This window comes from Eriocheir sinensis, chromosome 27 (genome assembly GCF_024679095.1).
Source record: "Eriocheir sinensis breed Jianghai 21 chromosome 27, ASM2467909v1, whole genome shotgun sequence".
Classification (NCBI taxonomy): Eukaryota; Metazoa; Arthropoda; class Malacostraca; order Decapoda; family Varunidae; genus Eriocheir; species Eriocheir sinensis.
The window spans coordinates 11,467,578-11,485,897 of NC_066535.1; positions in this window are offsets into that span (position 1 = coordinate 11,467,578).

Below are 18,320 nucleotides of genomic sequence, written 5' to 3' on the forward strand. Positions count from 1 at the left end.
CAAGGTTCAATGCATTTCCATCCTTTTCGAAAACACGGAATTAAATAATATTCTGCGTTTAATTGTTCCAGCATCATTTGAAATATCAGTCTTCCTCTATGTAGTGATGTGTTTCCCTGCCGTCGCCCCCGCATTATAGCTGAGTAATGACGTGCCAATGATCTTTATACAGTACGCGATAATCACTGCAATATCATAACCCACATTCCCCCTCCTCATAACCTACCTGTGATTTAACAACTTGATTTATTCCACCACATCGCACCCCTTCAGCCCCCATACCTGTCATCTACACGAGCCTCTCCAACTAATCATCACCTCCCATCACATTCCCAGCGAGGGGGAGCTTATCCCTTCTTCCCAACCCTCGACGAGATGAAAATTGTTCAGGAGGCGAATATAATTTGTAAGGGATGAGACCTCGTGACCCGGGACAAAAGTATACACACGTGTCAAGGGAAATTATGCTAGATGTATTGAAAGGAACGAAGTGTGTGTGTGTGTGTGTGTGTGTGTGAGAGAGAGAGAGAGAGAGAGAGAGAGAGAGAGAGAGAGAGAGAGAGAGAGAGACAGAGACAGAGAGAGAGAGAGAGAGAGAGAGAGAGAGAGAGAGAGAGAGAGAGAGAGAGAGAGAGAGAGAGAGAGAGAGAGAGAGAGAGAGAGAGAGAGAGAGAGAGAGAGAGAGAGAGAGAGAGAGAGAAAGTACAACATATAAAGAAAGGACGGGAAAAGGGAGAGATAGATTGAAGGGAGGCAGCAGAATGGTTGACACATAGCGAAACAAGAAGAGGAATAAAGGAGGGAGTAGGGGAGGGAGTAGGGGAGGGAGTAGGGGAGGGAGTAGGGGAGGGAGTAGGGGTGGCATTTGGGACCATGTGAAGATATGAGGCGTGGACAGAAAGAAGGAAGGAAAGGATAATGATGATAAGAAGGAGGATGAGGAAGAGGAAGAAGAGCTGAGGGTGATTTGTGGGGGAGGGACACCTCTCCCCCTTCCGATAATGAGATGTTCTTAGCGCAGCGTTATTTAAAGGTAGTGCCCGAGCCTTCTCCGAGGCCTGATTAGATTACCTGCCATCAGTGCTAATGGTGGGGCGGGAGGGACGGGTGGCTGGCGGCGGGAAGAACAGGAACGTGAGGCCTCAGAAACCTCATCTCTCTCTCTCTCTCTCTCTCTCTCTCTCTCTCTCTCTCGGCTTAATTAATTATATACGATTATGTTTACCTATCTTTCTATGCTTTTTATCCAGTATGTCTGTTTATCAGTCTGCCTGCCTGCTTACATGCCTTCCTACTTGCCTGTTTGTTTGTTAGTTTGTGTCTGTCTGTCTGTGTCTGCATGTCGGTTTGTGTTTATCAGCTGTTTATGCCTCATGTCATCTTGTCATGCTATCCGCCTGCCTGCTGTCCTTGCTAAACTGCTTGCATTACCGCCATTCTGTCGATTATTCTGTGACGGGTTGTCCCTTTACATACACAGAATAGTGACACGAATAATAATAGTAATTTATAGGCATAAAATAATTGGTAGAAAAATGAACAACAGGGTTACGCTTTCAAACAAATTGGTGTAGTAAATATTTTGCTGTCCCATCTGTACGACCGGCAAATCTAATGACAAAATAGATATATATGAGTATTTTTTATTTATTTTCTACACTTAAATTTTAATTCAAAGGAAACATAAGTCTGGTGATGTAGGGACTATTAGATTTTAATGGATGACGTCACTAAAAGAGAAACGAAAAATGAACATCGACAGGAAATGTCCATCCGAGACTAAATTAATAATATGCTTATGCAGCAAGGAAAATATTAAGAAATATGGAGAGAGATGAAACCGAAGATAGAAAGTAGGAATGATGAATTAATGGAGGAAGGGATTTAGCAAAGAGAAAATATATATATGTGCATGTCTGTCTGTCTGTCTGTCTGTATGCATGTATGGATGGATGGATGGATGGGATGTAGGAAAGATTCGAAAATAAATGAGAAGGGGATAGAAAAGAGGAGAGGAGATGGAATGGAAGGAAGGGAGAAGGAGAGGAGACGAAGTGGGTCTCTCAAGGCGCAACTTTAAAGAATGAGATCGACAAGCGAGATGTAAATAGCGCGTTTTGGGTAATGGCTCAGCACACATAGAAACTGGGCCACCGTGTGTGTGTGTGTGTGTGTGTGTGTGTGTGTGTGTGTGTGTGTGTGTGTGTGTGTGTGTGTGTGTGTGTGTTTCCAGGGCACAGTCTTAGATCCAGGAGTAGCGAGGGAACCAAAAAAAAGAAAAAAGGGAGACAAACAATAATAGAAATTTACACTATACATTTCAGAACAACAAAATAAAAAGTTAAAAATAAAATAATAAACAAAATAAACAAAAAAAAAAATCCTATACACTGTAATACTATATCCTCTCACCCCCTTCCCTGAATCACTAGTAAATACGACTACCGCCCCAACTGCCGCCGTCCACTTACCCCTTACACCCTACCGATAAAAAAAACTACAGTTACTAATATTTTTTTTCAGGAACTTCTTACGAAAAAAATACTCAGTGCTTACTAATGTCGAAATAACGTCATAATAATGCATACAAATGTTCATCTACTGAGGCTTCATATGCCGGTTACACTTAAAACTTTTCTGGTTATGGAGGGCGTGTGTGTATACATCCGGTATGCATGTGTATAGCGCTAATGTGTGAAGGGAGGGGAGCAGAAAAAAAATGTTTGTTAGGAGCAGAGGGTTGCTGCCATTCTGATAAAATGTGGAAATGGTAATGTGCATCTATTCTGAAAAACCCTTGATATTTCTTTCCTGCGCCGCCTAAAAACATTCTTACAATTGCCATAGCAAGATAATGAATATAGTATTTTCCGTTCATTTTTTTCAGTTACTTTTCCAAATTTGTAAATTTTTTTTTGTAAATGTAAATGTAAATAAGGCATAGTGGGGAGATGGAAAATGTAATATGTTACAGTTTGGCTATTTATGAAGCCGAACTGAATTATATATAAATAAAATCCCCTTTACGAATTTAATCATTATAAAAAAATACGGTATAATATATCCAGATGAGATACACTGCAAGGACACGTGACCGGCCTGCTGGCAGATAAACGAAACAAAATAGGAGGCGATGAAAAGACACGCTCCTTCCTCTGTACTTTCTCTGGTATTGCTGCCGCTCTAAATCAACCTCCTCACATCATTCTCACATTTATCCTTATTTATTTTTTCACGTAGACTTATCATTCCTTATTGATTTTCACCATCCATTTTCACTTATTGTCACATCTTTTTACGTTCTTAGCTCCACGTCCTTCCTCATAGTGTTTTCTAGTGTTCTTTGAAACCTTTCCGATTTATTTTTTATACTCATATCGTTTTATTTTTATGTGCTGCCTATAGCGCCGGTAGGCTCTCCTGAGGGGCCTCTTGGACGGCCCCAGCCCGTTAGTGGAACGGGCAAATTTGATTTATAGTGGCTGCCTTGATATATGACTCCTGCTTGATCGATGCTGCCCTCCGATGCTCCACTTGAACAAAGTCGCTGAAGTTAGGGTTGTTTGTAGATCTGGGCAGTATGTGGGTACCCTTACGGAGCTCGGCGATGTTTTGAAAAGTCAGCGTGTCTCGGTGGGACTCGAAATTAGGTCCACGGGCTTACCACACCTGCACTCTGACCACTAGGCCACGGCCTCCCCACTACACACTCTTCACTCTAGACACGTACCCTCCTTCCTCTCCCGCCACCCTTCTTCATTCTCACACTATATTCATTCCCTCTTGCTCAACGAATCTTTTGCTTTCTTTTTATTATTCTTCCATCTCTCAAGCCCTGTACCCTCTCTGGCAGGTCGTTTTTTTTTGTTTTTCTCTCATGTCTATTGCCATACTTCGACTAAAAACAGTCCGCTTTCTCTCTCTCTCTCTCTCTCTCTCTCTCTCTCTCTCTCTCTCTCTCTCTCTCTCTCTCTCTCTCTCTCTCTCTCTCTCTCTCTCTCTCTCTCTCTCTCTCTCTCTCTCAAACACTTCTCTTTCTTTCGTTTCAAACTTTTCCTTCCTGTTCCCCTTCTCCCTTCCAGCAGTTTTTGCTCTCTTTAAATCCCTTGCCCTCGACACATGACCGCCCATGCCCTACACCCCTTATGTTTTTTTCCTTCCTACTTCCCTTTACTCCACGAGACAGGGTACTGGAGCGTACACCCGTACCGAAGGTAAACGAGGATCAAGCCTCTACCTGTAACCCCTGAAACTACACCTCACCCATCGTGAGTAGTGGGGGGGATTCTGGAGCTGCCCTGTGTAGGCCACCCGGCCTCTTGCAGTTTCCCTATGTTCTTATGTTCTTAAGAGCTCCTCCCCCTTCCTCCTCCTCCTCCTCCTCCTCCTCCTTCTACTCCTCCTCCTTTTACTCCTTCTCCTCCTCTCCACGCTCCCTCGCTGAGTAATGGTCGATTGTGTTGGCCTAATGTGTCCTGTGTCACTCGTCCCCTCCAGCCACGGGAAGAAAGAAGTTTGCAGATTTATTCATTTGCTGGTTCTATTTTAGCATACAACTCTAGGGATCTGGCGCTCATAATTAGCATAACTAACACCTTTGCTTACATGATTCAAAGCCGTCAACGTTCCAGCATCCTCATCCCCTCGTTGAGCCACCGACACATGCTCCGTAAAAGAAATATGTTTATACTTCGTTTTCAGAGGAAGAGCAAGAGGAGGATGGAGGAACATGAGGGGGAAAGAAGGGTAGGTGACCTCGGGCCTTATATTTACTAATTTGCCACCTCCTTTCCCTGTCTCTCTTTAGCTAATTTGTACCAAGGCTCTCCCTGTCCTGGCATCCCGAGCGAGAGGCATCACGGCATGTGTCACTGTGGCGTTACGAGCAGCATGTTATTTTATGTACATGTTGGATGACTGTTGATGAGAGTGGTGATATATCATTTTTCTACACTGTACGATTCATCATCAGGTGAATGTAAAAACTGATACACTTGCACTGTTATTTTGCAAGCGCACCGCTACTGCATTTTTATTGTATTTGTATAAGAGCTCTCAACTGGAGTGCTGTAATTTTCTTTTACATAACTTATCCTAACAGACAGGTAGACTATTATTACACATGCACTCATACTCTTTTTTGTCTCCATCAAACTTAAACACAATAAATTATTTTTACATTAATAGAATAATATGATAAATGACTCAGATGACGGCACCGTAGTAATACTGATGAACATGAACCTAACTCCTGTTTGGACCGAACTGTTGGTGTCAACAGAACTAACGGTCTTCATAAGGACGGCCGAGGAAGCTCCTGCACAGATTTCAGGAAGACACTGAGGAAGAGTAAGGAGACGGGGCAAAATATATTTCAGTGAAGGAAAAGTTAGGAGGCGGATCCCCGGAAAAGGTTAACGATTTGTTGTGCAATTTTGGGGAGGTCGGGGAGGCGGGAGAAGACAGAATCCTAACAATATCACACTGGGAGAGAAACAACGTAATAATAAAATATATTTTTGGAAGCATTTTTTATACAAGTCCCTTTGATATTTTGGGATTTTTATGCAGCAGGAAACGATACAGAAGGAAAGAAAATTGAAAGAAAGTTAAAAGAAAAATAGAGCGAAAATCAATGAAAAAGAATTAAAAGAAAAAGAAGAAAAAGAAGAGGAAGAAAACACACACACACACACACACACACACACACACACACACACACACACACACACACACACACACACACACACACATACGCGCGCACACACACAAACACACACACACACACACACACACACACACACACACACACACACACACACACACACACACACACACACAAACAGAGTTCTCAAAGGCTTTCTCTTTGGGCAGGCTGCGTGACCAGTCTGTTCCGAGTACCAAGTGGGCGGATCACTTGTCTACCTCAAGTGGAGTGAACTGGGGCGCACACAGGAGGATGAAGAGGACTAGAAACAGGAGGACAAGGACGAAAAGGATGAGGATGAAGAGGATGAGGAGGAGGAGGAGGAGGATAGGAGAGTGATGAAGGGTAGATCAGATGGATGGTTTCGGATGTAAATATCAAAGGTTGTGCTGAATAGCTGTTGGGAGGATGGAGAAGCCGGGCGGCGAAGGAGCTGAAGGGATGACCTTGCCCCATCTGTACCTCGGGATGGTGAAGAAATAGGAAGAACTGATTGATGGAATGAAGAATGACGGGATTGAGGGGATATTGAACGAGAGAGAGAGAGAGAGAGAGAGAGAGAGAGAGAGAGAGAGAGAGAGAGAGAGAGAGAGAGAGAGAGAGAGAGAGAGAGAGAGAGAGAGAGAGAGAGAGAGAGAGAGAGAGAGAGAGAGAGAGAGAGAGAGAGAGAGAGAGAGAGAGAGAGAGAGAGAGAGAGAGAGAGAGAGAGAGAGAGAGAGAGAGAGAGAGAGAGAGAGAGAGAGAGAGAGAGAGAGAGAGAGAGAGAGAGAGAGAGAGAGAGGTGGCAGCGAGGAGAAAAGAGACAACAAAAGAGTCCAGTGAGTGCCGGCGAAAAATAAACGAAGAAGAGAGGCAGAGAAAACGAAACTGATGCAATAAGAGTAAAGAAAACGTTAAAAAGAAAAGAAGCGAAAGAATGGAGCCAAAAAGGAGAGCAGATTGAAAGGAATTTAAAGCAAAAATAACAGAAAGAAGGGACTCGGGACGGAAAGAAACAGCACGAGATATATTACCTAAAACTTGCCTGGAACGGCGGAACTAAAAGGAGAAAAAAGGTAAAACGTGAAAAGAAAACGAGAGAGAGAGAGAGAGAGAGAGAGAGAGAGAGAGAGAGAGAGAGAGAGAGAGAGAGAGAGAGAGAGAGAGAGAGAGAGAGAGAGAGAGAGAGAGAGAGAGAGAGAGAGAGAGAGAGAGAGTTATTTAAATACTTGTTATGCGTTCAAAGCCATCATCACACATCACATCCTCTCTCTCTCTCTCACACACACACACACACACACACACACACACACACACACAGTCGTTACTCGTGTAAAAAGAAAAAAGCGATCAAAGAAAATGCATAAAAAAAACTGCATATCTGAACCATTAACAACATGGTGGGAAAAAGGCAAATGTCCAAATCATCTGACATCAACGATAAAGGATGTCACAACTTCATTTTCCGTGACTTTTTCTCTGTATGGAAACTTAAACAGGAGCATCAGTCTGGAAACTGCATGAGCGTAACCGGAATTGATACTAGACCAGTTCAACGAGACAAATATGGCACGTTAATATGAAGTAACGCTGAATGTCCGGTGTTTATTTATATACTTATTTATTTTTAACAATATTTTTTATTTATTTATTTATTCATTTATTTATTTATTTATTTATTATTATTTTTTATGTGTGTGTGTGAGTGTGTGCGCACCTATTTGTTTGTGTTGTGTGTATGAATGCATGGTTATGTATACAAATGAGTTAATGTTCCATTCCCACACGCATATGCATGTGCCTAACTATGCATTCAAAACAGTGGGTGTTAGTTTACATGTTCACGTTCATGACACATGGAACAACTGATATAAAATGGGAATAAGAGGGAGTGTTCCTTCGAAAAAAAAAAAAAAAAAGTTCCAGATTCACTGTTCTTTCCTCGTGATCCAGAGTTGGAGACGATGAAATGGTACGTAATCATTAACGAATATCCATTGTGTCATTTGGAAGTTAAAGCCGACCAAGGGCCACCATATTAGAGTGTAAAATAAAGCATGATTACTCATTCTCCTGCCCCGTTCCGTCTCGTCCCTCATGTATGATTTTCAATACTACTTCACTTTTCATATTAAATTAGACAGGTTTCATATCTTTCACTTCAAGATTTTCAGAAACAACGTCAGGCAAAACTCTTTCTCATATAGTTTTTCCTTCTTCCACAGCAGCTACTACTTGCCCTACTATTTCTCACATCGTTTTTCTCCTTTTCCTTACGTATCACTTCATGTCATATTCACCTTCTTGCCACCTTCTCTCCTTGCCTGTTAGTCGTTCTCAAAAGTTCTCCTTCGATTCCCACGTGATAATTGTTATAGTCTCTCTCCATCGTAGCTCCATCATTCTACAGAGCTCGTAAAACACACAAAGTCTATTACAACAAACAGACGTCAGTATAAAGAGACACCCGCATTTCCCTTTATGGAGTGTACATGGCACGGCCATTACTCCCGAAGAGGCAGGTGGCGGGTGTTCCATAGACTGTGATGGGCGGCGGGGGCTTTTATTGCTACTGTGTCCGTCTGTCTGTCTGCCAAACTTCCTCGTCTTTATGTTCACCTGTCTGCCTCGCTGTCCGTCTGCTCTGGTACGCTTGTCTTTTCGATCGTATGCGTTTGTTTACTTGCTATCCGGACCCGGCTACCCAGGCGTGACGAGCTGTAATGGAGCTGTAATGGCGTGTTGTCGGCACCAGGGTGAGGCAGCCGCTGTAAAGTTATAGTAGAGCGAGTGGCGGCATCTGTACTTTATGTGGCGGACTGGACACCAAATTGTACGCGGAGGATGTGAGGGTTCGATGCTACAGGGGAGGGGGGGTTAGGGGGAGGTTGCTACAGGGAATGGGAGGTGGGGGGCGAGGGTGGTCGCTTATAGGGTGACTTACTCTTTACACTGATAACTATAACATTTAAGAAATATATCAATCTTTGCAAACTATGGACAGTAGACATATGAGGTAGTATATATTGCGTCACAACATTTAAAGTTAATCTCTTTTTCACACTTACAGCATTTCCGAAGAGCCAAAATGAAGAGAAATGTTGCAAGGTAATTAAACCGGCCCTCGAAACATACGTTAATGATGATCGTGAACATGTGTCTAAAACTTTCCCTTGTCTGAAAATGTCTCGCCGCTCCACTAAATCTTCTCCGTCTGTCTGATCTAATGATGATGTTTCTCCTCGCTCTTACTAATTGCGATCTGGGGCGTTATAAAGTTGTTGGTGCCGTAACTCGCGGACATCGTTTCCGTCAGTAGTAAGTTCCCTGATTTCACTTTACATATCGCCGCCCTTGATCACTTCCCCCACACTCTGACAGTAACTCAACGGTGCAATACTTTATCTGGTTCTTTTTCTCCCCAACACCTAAATCCTTCCTTATTCATCGGATTTTTGCATTGTTAACATTTCCTTTTCATCCGCTTAGTCGAAAACTATGATTATTTAACTGCCTTACTTGCATCATGTGTCTGAGAATATGAAAAACTAAGGAGGTTTAACTGAACATCCTGCGAACGAATTGGAGATGTTCCATTAATGGCATCGATTCTAGTCTCTGTAAAGTTTGGCACAACAAGGAAAGGGATGAAAGTCACGTAAAAGATGAAAGAGAAAAGCGGAAATAAAGGAAAGTCAGAGGAGGAAAAGGAGGGGAGTCAACAGGGCGAAGCATGCGTGGGCGTCTCTCACGCTGATATACTCGCGCCATAACTAAAACTAATGGTCGTTAAGCTTGCTGCACGCCGGGGAAAATTAGGGCAGAGGAAGCTCACTGAGGCTGTAGACCCTTGACCCAACTGCCCCTTCGTGACGGTCAGAGGTGTCGGAGCCTGGAGGAGCCGCGCCTTTCCCACCCTGAAGCGTAACGTAACTGTCTGGAAAGAGTGGCTAGAGGGGGGGGAGGGGGGAGGTTGTTAGGGATGCAAGAGTGTATATAATATTAGAGTCTGTGTGCTGTGTCGCTGTTTTAAGGCGTGTTTCTGGAGCCAAAGGGTAAGGGATGAAATTTTAACGATGGCTTTTGTTTGAGGGCGCCCTAACCCGTTTTGAGCTTTATCTCGAGCGGTTAAATTTACATGGGCTATTCCAAGCAAGTGTGTGTGTGTGTGTGTGTGTGTGTGTGTGTGTGTGTGTGTGTGTGTGTGTGTGTGTATACGGATATTATTACTCAATGCACACAGCTGCTTGAAATGGGAGTGCTTGTGTGGCGAAGAGTCCGTTAGGCAATACCATGAATGAATAAGACTTTCAATGCCCTTCGACCTGGCCATGGCGAGAGATTACCCCCCCCCCCCCCCGCCCTCCCCCAACACCATCCTATTCCTTTTCTCCCTCTCCTTCCCATCTCTATCACCATATCATTCTAGGTCTCTATATCCTCCCTTATGCCTCTTTCTTTCCCTCGTTTTTTAACCTCTGCCGCATCTTCACACCACAGTTTTATATTTCAAGTATATTTAGCAATCCAAAATTCTTCATTCCCTCTAAATTCCCAACTTCTTCCTTTTCTTTGCACTTTAAGGCATTATTCCCTTGACCTGAAGTTTAGTAATGACCTCAGCCAGGCTTTCATGCGCCCGGGAACTCTGAATCAACTCTTTCTTCTCTCGACACTTCTGGCCCCTCCCGCCCCTTCAGAGGCTGCGTAAAGACTGAATTACTCGGCGACAGCTTCCTCACCCCTTCCTCTCAGCACAAAAGGTCCCCCGTGACACAGTTTCCCTTTATACCCCGGTCAAGGCTCCCCGTCACCTCCATCTCTTCCTTTCTTTCTTCTATCCTCCCTTAATATTCTTCCTTAGATTCAATTTTTCCTTCCGTCACCGCCGTGGAGACTTTCATGAAGTAATAACGGAAACCAATAAGAAAAAAAAAAGAAGCATTGTCTTCTTTTGGTAACTTTTGACCAAGGATAAGGATTATGTGTAGGGAGGATGGATGTGGAAGGAAGTAATTTTACGTGGAATATCCTTCTAAAATCAATATATTAGTAAATGGAAGCAAGATATATATTTTTTTGTCCTTGTATCTGAAATAATACTTGGATGACGACCTCATATGAAGTGTATGGCAACTAGTTTTACTTGACATGATTCTGTTGGCTTTTTAGTTCTTCTTTCATTTTCGTATTCTACAGCATTTGGTCTAATAGCTTTGCTGTAATGATATACACGTCATTCAGGGTGGCGTAGCAGGAATAGCACTGTAAGACCAAGATGGGATACCAAAAATAAGAAAATATAACAAGAGTCATGAAGTCGGCGCCCGACATTTCTTTATGACAGACACTGACAGACAGACACATTTTAGGTCCCGGTCTGGCGCGCTCTTCTTCGCCAGCGCGGGCTCAGAATCATTGGTCCCTTCATCCTCCAGATCAACTAATACCTCCGCGGGCATATATTGCTCTTTATATATAATGAAACCAAACTGTAAGATTTAATAGGCTAGAGTAATGCTGTAGTTAATTTTTATGATGCGATTAAATTCGGATTAAACGCAGTGGTTAGCGTCCCGACTACGAATCTGCCGGCCTAGTTTTGAACCCCGGCCTGGGTGGTCGGCGAACATCCACCCCAGTTCTTTAGCCTTCATATCGGGATGGTCGATAAATGGGTACCTGGGGAAACCTGGGGCAGGTAAACTGTGTTCTCTCCTACAACGGGATTGAAGGGCCAACGGGACGGAGAAGAGCACCGCCGCCACGTGCAGCTACAGTGTATGCCCCTAACTCTACCTTAATACAAACATTGCTCCTAGCTCTACCTTTACCTTAATACAAACATTATCAGGACATAATAACATAATGGGGCATAATAGGGAGGCGGTGGCTGAATGGGGAGGCGGAGGCTGAGTGGTTAGTGTGTGGGCCCCGCGTTCGCCGCGTCATGGACGACGCGGATTCGAATCCGCCGCTACCACCTGGAACCACCTGAAGACCCCGTCAACCCGGACCCTAGAAGAACTGTCAAGTGAATCAAGAATGAGCTCTGGGGAGGCAGCATGACCCAAGTGAAGATGGCGCCACTATAAACACTTGCCTGTACCACAACGGGCTGGGGCCGTCAGTCAGGCCCTAACAAGAGAGCCTACCGGCGCCAAAGGCGAAAACGTAAAAGAAAAATAACAATAATAATTAGCTACCAGACCATTAAACGAAAACACAGGCCTCGGTCAGCTCGGTGTACACACATAAAAAAGCGGAAGTTGAAACATAAAGGAGCAGAAGAAGGAAAAGGAGCAAAAGAACGAAGAGGAGGAGGAGGCGGAGGAGGAGGAGTAGGAGGAGGGAGAGGAGGAGGAGGGGGAGGAGGAGCAGCAGGGGGAGGAGGAGAGGAGGCAGGAGGAGGAGAAGGAGGAGGAGGAGGAGGAGGAGGAGGAGGAGGAGGAGGAGTAAAAGGACGACGCACCCGCAGCATTACACGCGCGGGCTGATCCATAACCCACAACCCTTGTGTCTGGCGTTGGAGTTGTCGCCTTGATGCTCATTTGTTGCTTCTTTCACACACGCAAAGAGTAAGAAGCACGACTCAAAACCTCCAAGAAAAAGCAGTCATAAAGTTCCTCCGCCAGAGTCTTGATGAATTGCCAATAATGGCGGATCTGGAGGCAAACAGAGGTCACCGATTCCAGCCAAGTAAACAAACGACCAGGAGATGAAAAGGAGGCTTTTTACGAGTGGGTCATCAGTAAGTGATTATGGGCGATCTCCGGTAAACAGTGGACCTGAAACTCATTAGCCGGTATTGGCAGTCCGTAGCTCGACTGATACTGCCCCATATTGCCAAGTGCCTCTGCCCGTCTTGGCCTGGAGAATAAAAGTGGTCAAAGGAGAGGAAGTGATGATGGCTATGACAATGCCGCACTGGAGGCACTTTGGCGTGTCCACTAAAGCAATAAACCCATCCTAATATGACTAAGACTATTGGGGAGAGTCGGGGAGACAAACGGGAGAATTATCCGCAAAAGAGAGGAATATGTTTTTTGGTATTAATTAGGAGATACTGACAGACCCCCCTCCCCCCAGAAAAGAGAGAAGGATTTGCTACAACCTGGTGAAAATACTCTAGTAAACAAGCAAAATAAAAAAAAAGACATCGGAACAGAAAATGCGTAAATACTTCCATCCGAGTAGTGTTTCTCATCATACGCGAGCATTAACGAAACATTTGCAGCAGCCGTCACACTCCATCGGGCGAAGTAACTAGGTATGAGAGCCATTTCCCTGTTTAACCTGAAAAGTGAATAGAGAAAACTTCAGGAACTTAATCAGGCGAAAGGTAAACTGACGCACGGAAGGGGATGGAGGTGGCGAGCACAGCAGCGGCAACAAAGCGACGGTAAAACACTGCGACTGATGAAGACGAGGGAGTGGAAACCAAGCAGTGAGAACGCGAGTGTATGAATGACGGAGTGAGTGGACGTGGAAGGAGACAGCCAATACTAAAGAAGACTATGAATGCACAGAAATAAAACGAGGCAACAAAATGAGACAACAGATTGAGGGGGAACAGAGGCGCTGGGCTCTTTCCGGAATGCGAAACGTTATCCTCGTATTAAATAAAAAAAATAAAAAAAATAATCACGTTATAATAATCTTCGCAACACTAACCCCGTTATCCTAATCTTAAAAAGAACAATGACTTTATCCTAATCATTTCAAATCTAAAGACGCAATCCTAATATTTCCAAAATTCATGACGTTTTCCAAATTTGTCGTAAAACTAGACTTTATCATAACCTTTACACAACTGTAGACGGTATTATTCTAATGATCTAATCCTTTCTAAACTTAAGATGTAATCAAAATTTATCCAAAGGTAAAACTGTATCTTCATCCAATTCGAAGTAAAGATTTTATCCTAATATCTTCCAAACTTAAGGAGTGCATATATATAGTAACAGTTTCGTTTATAGTTAGGTAAGATTAAGGGTCTCTTCAAACACACGACAGGCAGCGACTTATGCTATAAATTAACAAAGAATGAGGTCACTTTGTTATCCAGAAAGTCTCATTAATAAGGAAACATATATGATTTTTCTGAGTCAGGACGTATGATAAGTGTTCGGGGTTTTGTTAGGTTAGGTTAGGTTAGGTTAAGTTCAGGGTATCTTGAAACACATGACAGCAAGCAAATTAACGTAAATATAAACAAAGGAAGACTTCAGTTTGTTATATAGAAAGTCTCATTAGTAAGGAAGCATATATGATTTTTCTGGGTCATGACGTATATATGGTAACTGTTCGGGGTAAATTGTTAGATTAGGTCAAGTTTAAGGTATCTTGAAACACATCATAGCCAGAAATGTATAGCATAAATTAATCAAGAGAGACCTCCCTTTCTTACATAATAAGTCTTATCACTGAGGAAGCATGAATGATTTTTCCGAGTAAAGACGTATGATAACTGTTCGGGGTTTTATTAGGTTAGGTTAAGCTTCGAGAATTTTCAAACACATGATAGGCGGCAAATTTTGGTATAAAATAACAAAGGAAGAACTCATTTTGTTATATAGAAAGTCTCATTTAGTAAAGAATTAAGAGTGGATGATTTTTTCTGAGTCAAGACATACGGTAACTGTTTGGGTTTTTGATAGGTTAGGTTAGTGTGAGTGTGGGGGGGAAGAGGAGGAGGAGGAGGGAAAAGAGAACGAGGAGAACGAAGTGGAGGACGAGGAGGAGGCGAATGAAACGAATAATAACAAGAAAGTGGAGAAAGAGAAGGACAATGAGAAGGAGGAGGAGGAGGAGGTGAGACCAGAATAATACGTAAGAACACATTGTGCAAGACTTTGGGGATACTTGTCCAAAACTAGGCGAAGATGCAGAGGAAGCCGTACCAACACAAGTGGGCGAGGTGCTTTGTTGGCGAGCAATGACAGTGCTTGCAAAAGAAAACGAGTTTGCAAAGTAAGGGCAGAAGAGCGAAGGAAACTATATAAAAGCAGATATGAGAACAGTCGTTGCGGGGAATAGTATAAGAGAGTGAGTGTGAGTATGTGTGTGTGTGTGTGTGTGTGTGTGTGTGTAGGCTGTATATGCTGAGATGCAGTAGAATGAGTTAGGATAAAGTGAGAACCGACAGTGAGGAACGAGCCGATGTGGAGTGGGAGAGGATGTGCACAAAGAAATCATCATTGAAAAGGTAAGAGGAACGAGAGACGAGCGAGGAAAGTGAGAGACGAGACGAGAGGAGTGGGCGTCAGAACCAGATGCGGGAAATTCTTTGTGGAGGAGAAGCGGCGAGTAAATAGCCATCTAGTTACCTGACTCGCCTCTACATGGCGCGGACTGGCTCAGATTCACTTCGCGTCCCACTAAGTATGCTACTGTACGGTACAATTCAGGCAACGGTACATCGAATTATAGGAAAAAAAATACTAACACTAATGCATAAATGGCAGCCAAAATGCAAATAGCAAAATATACGTATACCACAATCTAGTTAAGCTTTTTTTCACATCATTCTCTTTGCCAACAGTGGAAAAAAAACATTCAATAAAAACACAACGGAACGATAAATACGAGAACGAGAGATAAAATACATCACACTGCAGTTCTTTCTCTTGCTCTCGCTTGTTGTGTGGGCGCGTTGATATATTATGTTTCTGCTTTTTGTTGGCAGGAGTCTCGCTATTCGAAGCCACCATCATCACCACTAGCATCACCACAACCACCACCACCACCACCACAACCACCACGACTACCACCGCCCCCACCAGGATCACTTTATCTTCACCATTCCAAAGAAACCAGAGTATCAGTCAGCTCGCTCTCTAAACATGTACAGTCAAAGGGGAAGGAAAAGTTCCCTGATATCTTTCGAGGGTCAGTATAATTACCTATACTGATGGCGATGATGTGTTGTATGTCGGGTCAACAATTCAGATGATCATTTACCGCCGAGTCTTGCGGTACCGGCTGTTGATTACCTTTGCCTCCTGTGGTCATTTGCAGCCGTGGATGTAGAGGCAAGTCTTTCGGCAACCCACCTGCAGGAGAAGTTTAAAGCATATTATCAGGAAGTGGTTAAAGTATGAAATTTTCAATAATGTTCTGATTGATTTTAGGCAGCTTCAGTTTTATGAGTGTTTTCGAAATGCAACTCCCAGAGCAAATTTAATAACAAACCTGAATGCTTTCGGAAAATATACTTTTGGTATTTAATGCCGCTTTTTTGCAACCCTTCACAGCCACATTACTGCTGAATTTTTATCTACGATTTCAATGTCCTGTTAAGCTGAATAAACTGCCTTATTAAATCTGTATTAGGTGCAATAGAAGTGTTATCTGCTTCACACACACACACACACACACACACACACACACACACACACACACACACACACACACACTTGGCCGGGAGCAGCTTCAGTGTATTTCCAGGGCCAGCCTCACGCCACGTCGGGAGGGAATTGGCTGGGCAGCGACACACTTCGTCCAGGCCGTCGCCTCGCAGCAGCTTCACACATTTTCAGCTTTCTTGCCGTGTCACATCAGGTTTTTATCCAGTAAACTATTTCTTCCCTGGCGCGGGGCAGCAGCCGCCTTTCACCGCTTGCTGACTCCAGAAACATATGAAGGAATCCCGAGAAAAGTGAGTTTCTCTTTGAAGTATTTATGATATTTCTGGCGTCTTAGCATTATTCTTAAACGAAACAGGACACTCTTTAATGACCAGGTGTTCAAAATCTGTTATATTATAAATACGAAAACTTGAATAATTGACTGATCAATTATTATGCATTTTTTCTTTTGCTGCGCTCAAACTTTCACCTGTTAAACCTGGCGTCCGTTTGGTGAGGCGATAATTTTGATTTTACAGAACACTCGCATGTCTGTGTCTACCTTTTATTGTGTTTCGCTAGTTATGTTGTTTTCATTTTTTTTTTCGATGACCGTATTTTCACGTTTCATAATTTTTGCAGTAGTAGTTTTAGTGATTTCTTCCCCTCTTATTTCATATACAGAATATTTTTCAGAATTTCAGGGAGGTCAACAAAAAATTAGTTGTCGTCTTCTACGTTATTATGGCATGCATCCTTGTTTCCAATGATATTTGCTTTTTTTTTAAATGCAGCTCATAAGTTCGTAAGTTTGTCTCCCCAAATTAATAATTTCTCTTTTGAGGTGTATTTTGAGTTTGCACCTAAACACTTTGTGGTGACTAGTAACATTTACTTTGTTGAGGACTGTTATATTTATCATTTTCTTGTATATTTGTATGGATATAGTTATCTCGTTTTGTTATTCTAGTTAAAGATTGTAGATTCATTTTCGATACGACCTATTGTTAAAAATAACGTATTCCGAATTTAATTTATGAATTATCTGCAAAGTCTGTACATTTCACTTTTCTTGTAACTTATTTACAAACGAAATAAAGTTTTGCAGATACTTGGCGACTGTGATGCCATTGTATGTTTCTCTTTAGGTATTTTACGGAATATGTCGGAATATGTGTGTTGTGTGTGTGTGTGTGTGTGTGTGTGTGTGTGTGTTAAAATTTATGTTAAAGGCAGTCCCTTCTCCTCCTGCAACGATGCACCTACGGCACTAAGGGAAAATCCAGAAAGAAAAAAAATCATATAAAAAAATAAAAATAAAATTCGGCAGCGAGGGAGGTTAGTGGAGGGCGGCGCGTCGGGTTTACAGCTCCGAACTTACAAGAAGGAGTCATTTGCAAGTCGACGAGGCCCGCTGGATATTCGTGGCCGCCTGCCTAAACCCTTCGGTGGCTGCCCCGTCCCTGCCTTGCCCGCCTAAAGATCTCTTCCCCACCCCGTCACCTTTAAGTCCCCTTTTGTTCCATCTGCACTAGGTCTCTCCAGAAGGTTCTTCCTGCCCCTTCTCGTAACATCTCTTTCCATCCCCTACTACTATTCCCTTAGCTCGCTTCCCTTTGTTCCGCAAATTCCTAAACACACTTTGCATCCCTTCATCTCCCCTTGAAGGTTCTTGTTAATCATAAGTTACTTCCCCTTGAAACCTTTCTAGACCCTTTCCGTCTCCTATATTTCTTGTCCCATTGTATGCTCTTCTTGTACATTTCTCTTCGCGTCTTACTAATCTTCTTGTCTTCCCAAAGGCCATCCGCCCCATGCTTTCCTGTCACTGTTCCTCTCAAAATTTTCCCTCTCTTTAGGTGCCTTTCCCTTGCCAAAGCCGAAGCCAAAGTATTTGACACTAGAATTCTAATGCAATTCTAAAACAAAATATGAATGAACAGAACTATTTTTTTTTTTAATTTCGAAGTTGCGCGAGATAAAGGAAGGGGAGAAATATGGAGCCCAACGTATATTATGGATTATCAATATGTCTCATTAAAATAAAGCAATTTTTTTTTGTTAAAAATAATGAAAACGGAAGCATTATTGTATATTTAATGAAAGACGAAGAAAATTGTATGCTAAAATTGAAGTCTCAAACGCCTCATTAGATTCTCCCCCCAGAAAAGTTATGAAATGAAATAGCTAAAGATTGTGTGACCCACGAGATCAGCTCACACTTTTACCTCCGGAGCGGTCAGGTAGAGTTGAGATAATGAAGTTAGGGGGGGGAATGCAAGGCA